Raw genomic sequence first — 7500 nt, 5'->3', positions numbered from 1 at the left:
AACATAATAATAGTAAAGAAGAAGACGAAAGAAGGAAGGAGGAAGACGAAGAATGGAGGAGTTGCAATTGGGAAAATATTATTAATAGGTCGATTCCTACGTAAAAAGTTGTGAAAAATCCAAATCTGAGGTCCAAACTCCGAAAAAGTAACTTTTAAAGGTCGAAAGTTCAATTTTTAATTGCCGTTCTAATGAAAAAGTTCAAAGAGTTGTGACGTCAGATTTCACGTCAAAATGTGCAGAAACGCTTGCGCACAAACAAACGAAGCGGAAGTAATAAATTATGACGTCATCGCCTACGGGAGCGTATGCCGTGACGTCAAACTTCACGATTTACCGGTATTTTAAAAATCGATTTATCTCGGGATCTGGAAGTCGTAGAAGAAAAAGAAAAATTCCGTTGGTCCTCATTTTTCCTGCTCTGTGACTTTGCAATACCCAAGTAAGCGCAACTGATCTATTGGAAGAGCAGGAAAGAGAAACAGATGGGAAGAGTGGAGAGGAAAATGAGGTGGTTTTTTGTCGAGAAAAGAAGGGTAATAGACGAGGTATAAGTAAACAGAGATAGTTGATGCGTGAAATGTTTGCATGGTGTATTAGAAAGCTTACTCGTCTTGGTAATAGATATCAGTCGAGAATTACTGGTGGTTCAGTGAACTGTGGAACTCAAGGAAAATGGTCTTCACGGGGTCGAATGAGGAAAGTAAAAAGGGTCCGTTTGCTTTAGGAACGGCTGTCTTTCTCATATCCTGTCTTCCTTACTTCGCTTTCGGGACAATGCCGATGGGACCTCAACAGTTGTTCTTCATTCTATCAATTTTTTTTTTTTTTTTAAAAAAAAGGTACCTATTTTGTCCTTACGGGGTAAAAATTCGAACCCGGAACTTCTGCACTGTAACCAAGGCCATTAACCACAATTATTTCACTCCTGCTCCTCGACTGACTGTGTTCAAAGATGTTGCTCACATGGAATTGATGTTGTTGGGGAGTAGGTACACAATTTGTTTACATTTCCTTTCACTCTGTCACATTTCTAATCCCCAGCTTTCCATTCGTCTAAGCTTTATCTGTTTCTCCTCTCCCTCTTTCCATCCCTTTTCTACTCTCCTTTCCCCTCTCTCTCTTTTTTCTACTCTCCCTTCCTCTCTCTCTAGTCTATCTGTTTCCTCTTCCTTTCCCTCCTCTCTCCTTCTCTTCTGTCTCTTCTTTTACCTCTCTTCCCTTTTTGTCCCTATCTCTCACCTCCCCCTCCCCCTTTCTCTCTTTCTCTCTCTCTCTCTCTCCTATGAATGTATGTATGTTCTGAGAATTAACGGAATGGCAAGGTTGAATTCCTACCTCGGTGGTGTAGTGGTCAAGGCGCTCGCCTGGTAAACAGGAGGGCGTGGGTTCAATCCCAGCCGAGGTATGGAATTTTATCCTAAATATAATTTGAGAATTTGACCAAAATGATAGCAGTAGCCTACTGCTGGAGTAAAGGAACTTTTCAGTCCTATGCGAGCAGTATAAAGGCAGTAGGCTACTACTATTATTGTGGTCAAATTCTCAAATTATATGAGGATAAAATTCCATACCTCGGCTGGGATTGAACCCACGCCCTCCTGTTTACCAGGGGAGCGCCTTGACCACTACACCACCGATTATTATAACTTCAAAGGAGAACTAGAGCTCAGAACTCATTTCTTTCGATCAATTACTTCTTTCAAAACGTAAGCCGGTTTCAAAAGGTCAAATTATTCAGTCTCTTTTCACAATTCCAGGTTCAATGGTAGCTCCAAATTTTCGTAGTCTGGCCTATGGTAAAGGAGAAAAATGAAGCTCGAGGAGTGGCCCGGGCCCCCTCAGCCCCGCCCCTCTGAATACGGCCCTGACTAGTAGCCATCCCTCACTAGAGAAGTAATCCCTAACGTAGTAGATCTCGTACCTATATTTTTATATTATTAATAACAAAAGACCTAAGCACCTTACAGACACTGGGTTGTCTGGAAACTCTACCTGGCAGGAGATGTGGATAAGGAAAAGTCTTAAGCAGTATTATGTTGTGCGGTCCATGGATACAAAAAGAAAATGAAGAAAAGGGAGACTGAAAATACGAAGGAGTAGGGAAGGGAGAGGGAAAAGGAAGAAGAAGAAGAAGATCAGATGAATACGAAACGAACGTAAAAGGAAGATGAAGAACAAGAAGGAAGATGAAGTAGGCATGATGGATTAAGAAGCACTGGAAAACAACTCTCCCGAAAACTTGAGGCTTGCGTAGTGGTTGCCCAAAATCTACAACTTATCCATGGATACAAAAAGAAAATGAAGAAAAGGGAGACTGAAAATACGAAGGAGTAGGGAAGGGAGAGGGAAAAGGAAGAAGAAGAAGATCAGATGTATACGAAACGAACGTAAAAGGAAGATGAAGAACAAGAAGGAAGATGAAGTAGGCATGATGGATTAAGAAGCACTAGAAAACAACTCTCCCGAAAACTTGAGGCTTGCGTAGTGGTTGTCCAAAATCTACAACTTTTCCATGCTTTTCAACTTTTACAAACGTTTTTACTATATCAATTTGTCGTTCGCCGTCGAAACGTGTATTGCTCTCGGAACGGATTTGACTATCATTTCGGAGAGAAAAAATTGTTTCGTAATTTTTTTTAGTGACTCCAGAAAAAAAGCCGGTAACCTTAGCGTAAGTACTTTTATGTTCTCAGATTTTTTTAATGTGCTGTATGTTTTTATCTACTCCCAATACTCAGAAGGAAAAGCCTCCGCATTCTCTGAAGTACGTCTCGAATGTCATCATATTTCTCTATGTTCTATGTCATTGTATCATCGTTCTTTATCATTTCTTTCGAGTCTCCCTCCCATAATTACCCTCTTGAAAAGAAGGGTGTGAGAATAAGAAGGTCGGAGGTTGAACTATAGCTTTTTTCCCTTTTTACCGAGATCCTGAGGTACTTCGAATTGGTATACTTCGATTATGGAAGGTGGTAAAATGGAAAAACCATTTGCCTGCCATTTGGTACCAGAAAAGTCTTTTTATTAGACATCAACTTGGCACGTTTAGGATGAACCAAAAAGACAAAAGAAAGGAAGACATTGGACTGACAGACCTAAGTCTGCGAGACAGTCGAAAGTTGAAAGTCTCACACGCTAGATGGTCTGAAGACTGAAAGTCTTCCCGCAACACACGTTCCGACTTCAGACAGCCTAAGAATGAATGGCCGGTCTAATGGCTGATTGCCTGAGCCTGTGGCATTTTCTGCCTCTGAAACAGTTCCTGTTACAGCGTTACTATTTGATGTCACATGCGGTATGCAACAAATAAAACATCACTGGAGAAACGTGCATTCCGCACAAATGCACACACATTCGCACTTACAAAGGAAATTAAAAATCAAACAAAACTTCTCACTCGTGTAATGGAAATTCAATAGCAAATACCAGTGGCGTATCCTATATGAAATATAGGAAACCATGGGTTCCCTAATTCTCTTCCTCTCTACGCCCCTACGTACCAAACCTACCATTTAGCGAAAATGGTGACTATTCAACCTGAATTCTAAGACCACCAGGAGATACATAGATGTTGTTGTTATTGTTGTAGCGGCTTCAGTTGTAGCCGAATGGTGATGTCAGAATAAAGAAAAGCTGTCTTTTTTATCTGCCATACACCCCAGCGGGGTGATGTTCTCTAGCCATGTTTAATTGGCACGTTCTGAACCGCAGTCAACCATCGTGAGAACTTGTGCTTATTCTTTAAAAGCAGAGAGAACCCTTTGCAGAAGTGTCAGCTAGCTAGGCTGGTTAGAGTTAGCCGTTCTCCTACCTTTATAGTGTCACAGCTAGACACTAGTCTACTCTCTGTTTAAGTGTTTAACGTCCCCTAGCCAGACTTCCAGTAGATAGAAATTACATATATATACTGTTTATAGCTTCCCCTTTTTGTCCTTACGGGGTAAAAATTCGAACCCGGAACTTCTGCACTGTAACCAAGGCCATTAACCACAATTATTTCACTCCTGCTCCTCGACTGACTGTGTTCAAAGATGTTGCTCACATGGAATTGATGTTGTTGGGGAGTAGGTACACAATTTGTTTACATTTCCTTTCACTCTGTCACATTTCTAATCCCCAGCTTTCCATTCGTCTAAGCTTTATCTGTTTCTCCTCTCCCTCTTTCCATCCCTTTTCTACTCTCCTTTCCCCTCTCTCTCTCTTTTCTACTCTCCCTTCCTCTCTCTCTAGTCTATCTGTTTCCTCTTCCTTTCCCTCCTCTCTCCTTCCATCCCCAGCTTTCCATTCGTCTAAGCTTTATCTGTTTCTCCTCTCCCTCTTTCCATCCCTTTTCTACTCTCCTTTCCCCTCTCTCTCTTTTTTCTACTCTCCCTTCCTCTCTCTCTAGTCTATCTGTTTCCTCTTCCTTTCCCTCCTCTCTCCTTCTCTTCTGTCTCTTCTTTTACCTCTCTTCCCTTTTTGTCCCTATCTCTCACCTCCCCCTCCCCCTTTCTCTCTTTCTCTCTCTCTCTCTCTCCTATGAATGTATGTATGTTCTGAGAATTAACGGAATGGCAAGGTTGAATACCTGGTGGTGTAGTGGTCAAGGCGCTCGCCTGGTAAACAGGAGGGCGTGGGTTCAATCCCAGCCGAGGTATGGAATTTTAGGTGTAGTGGTCAAGGCGCTCGCCTGGTAAACAGGAGGGCGTGGGTTCAATCCCAGCCGAGGTATGGAATTTTATCCTAAATATAATTTGAGAATTTGACCAAAATGATAGCAGTAGCCTACTGCTGGAGTAAAGGAACTTTTCAGTCCTATGCTAAATGTATAGATTCTATTTCTTGTATCAAAAATCTAACCAAATGATGAGAAAATTTGCAATACGCAATAAATATTCAATTGAACGTAGGTGTAATTACTTACTTACAATGTAGGTTAAATGTTAAGAACAAAAATTTCAACTTGAAACTATAGTCCCTGAGATTTCTTTAGATCTTACTTGTAAATTTCATTTGTTGTTTTACCTACTCTGTATAAGTAGGTACTTAGGTATAACAAAATCTGTTCTTGAAAGTTGAACTTGAAAATAAATACCCAAGTATTTCTAACGGTAATTTCTTTATCTCAACTTTGAGACTTGAAGGCTTTCTTTTGAATAGGTAATGAAAAAAGTTTCACGGTAAATTTTTCCACAATCGAAGTTAGTTATACATTTCATAGAGTGTTACATGTCTCAAATAAGCTTGAAAGTTTGCAAACTCCCTATGAATATTGTCATCATGGTACCCAAGTATTTCTAACGGTAATTTCTTTATCTCAACTTTGAGACTTGAAGGCTTTCTTTTGAATAGGTAATGAAAAAAGTTTCACGATAAATTTTTCCACAATCGAAGTTAGGTATACATTTCATAGAGTGTTACATGTCTCAAATAAGCTTGAAAGTTTGCAAACTCCCTATGAATATTGTCATCATGCTTGTTTATAATTTACAAGCTGCATGCCCTTTCTTTGTACTCGGTGTTTGTGAGCTCAAGATCATCATAATGAAATATCCTGCCAGAATGAGACTGAAAAGTGCCTTTACTCCCGCCTCCTGTAGTCTATGGGTTTAATTTATTTATTTTATGGGTTGAGTCTTCTAGAAGAATGTATAGATCTTGCTCTATATTGGGTCAACTTACTAATTGACAGGTACTAGTCCACCACTTTAACAAAGGCTAAAATTTTCATCGAAACCCGTCAAGTCGTTTTCTGTGGGGGTTTAATTTATTTATTTTATGGGTTGAGTCTTCTAGAAGAATGTATAGATCTTGCTCTATATTGGGTCAACTTACTAATTGACAGGCACTAGTCCACCACTTTAACAAAAGCTAAAATTTTCATCGAAACCCGTCAAGTCGTTTTCTGTGAAAAAGCTAGCAAAAACCGACCTTTCCTAATATTCTAAATGACCTTTTCCAACATTTCATGCCTACCTACTCTGTTTAAAACTTTAAATACCTGAATACCTTCATAATTCACTGTTTTTCTCCTGCCTGAAAAGAGAAAAACACTCCAACAATCCATCTTGTGAAAAACATCCAGTTCCTAGCGTCATTAAACGTAGATAAACGATGTGAAAAAAAATTGTGAGTTATTATGTTTTTCACAATTTCTGATCTTGTAATGATGATGTTTACAATGTCATAAAAATGTTCACACTGCTCTGGTCCTGTAATTTTTATTACGTTTTACTATGTCATTATTTTTACACTCTCTTGTTTTCCCAACTGCGTAAAACTCATAGTAACTACTTAAGGGTGTGAGAGGGAGGAGAAAGAGAATTGGGACGACTGGTGGAAATTTAATTAAGAAAGCAAGGGAGAGGAGGAAATGAGAAGAACAAATATGTATATCCTCAATATAATTTGAGAATTTGACCAAAATGATAGCAGTAGCCTACTGCTGGAGTAAAGGAACTTTTCAGTCCTATGCGAGCAGTGACAAAGTAATAGTAATAATAGTGCTTATTTATACTGCTCGCATAGGACTGAAAAGTCCCTTTACTCCAGCAGTAGGCTACTACTATTATTGTGGTCAAATTCTCAAATTATATGAGGATAAAATTCCATACCTCGGCTGGGATTGAACCCACGCCCTCCTGTTTACCAGGCGAGCGCCTTGACCACTACACCACCGATTATTATAACCTCAAAGGAGAACTAGAGCTCAGAACTCGTTTCTTTCGATCAATTACTTCTTTCAAAACGTAAGCCGGTTTCAAAAGGTCAAATTATTCAGTCTCTTTTCACAATGCCAGGTTCACTGGTAGCTCCAAATTTTCGTAGTCTGGCCTATGGTAAAGGAGAAAAATGAAGCTCGAGGGGTGGCCCGGGCCCCCTCAGCCCCGCCCCTCTGAATACGGCCCTGACTACTCTGACTAGTAGCCATCCCTCACTAGAGAAGTAATCCCTAACGTAGTAGGTCTCGTACCTATGTATATTTTTCTATTATTAATAACAAAAGACCTAAGCACCTTACAGACTAGAGATGGGTAATACTGAATACATTCACGATCCGTATCCGCGGATACGGATCGAGCGTCTATCCGATTACTTTAGTGAGTACAAAAGTATTCGAATACTTTTTACTCGTACTCATCATAATATCATCGCGTAGGTAGATACAGATCCCACCTTTCTTGTTTGAAAGCCCTTACCAAACAGCACGGCCTTACCGAGTATTGGAGCAACCGGATCACGTACTGCGTGCAGCCTAGTCAATATCCGAAGGTGTTCTGCTGGATATATCGACATGAGGGTGAGTACCGAATAGTCATAAAAACTCAATAGTCGAATACATTACTCATAGGATTCTATCTAAATAATAAAGATAGGTACCTATTTACTCATGATTACTTTTTCACTCACAGATACTTTTTTTCAGTAATCGAGTATTTCTTGTTGCGATCCGGATCGTACGGATATTGTGACGATCCGTATTTTAATGAGTAAAGTATTCACTCGTATCCATCTCTA

General features: G+C 39.9%; 1 protein-coding gene across 1 annotated transcript in view; it reads left to right on the top strand.

Annotated features, from left to right (window-relative positions):
* Window positions 1-2397: 2397 nt before the first annotated feature.
* LOC103507660 (ras-related protein Rap1-like) overlaps window positions 2398-7500 on the top strand; it is a 29671-nt gene continuing 24568 nt past the window's right edge. Inside the window, exon 1 of the mRNA XM_026822479.1 lies at window positions 2398-2674. The gene's annotated coding sequence lies outside the window, so the exon portion shown is untranslated. The remainder of the gene's footprint in view (window positions 2675-7500) is intronic.

The sequence above is a fragment of the Diaphorina citri genome, unplaced genomic scaffold (genome assembly GCF_000475195.1).
Source record: "Diaphorina citri unplaced genomic scaffold, Diaci psyllid genome assembly version 1.1 scaffold332, whole genome shotgun sequence".
NCBI lineage: Eukaryota > Metazoa > Arthropoda > Insecta > Hemiptera > Psyllidae > Diaphorina > Diaphorina citri.
The sequence above is the reverse complement of the archived record's forward strand: the minus strand, read 5'-3'. Positions and strand labels throughout refer to the sequence as shown.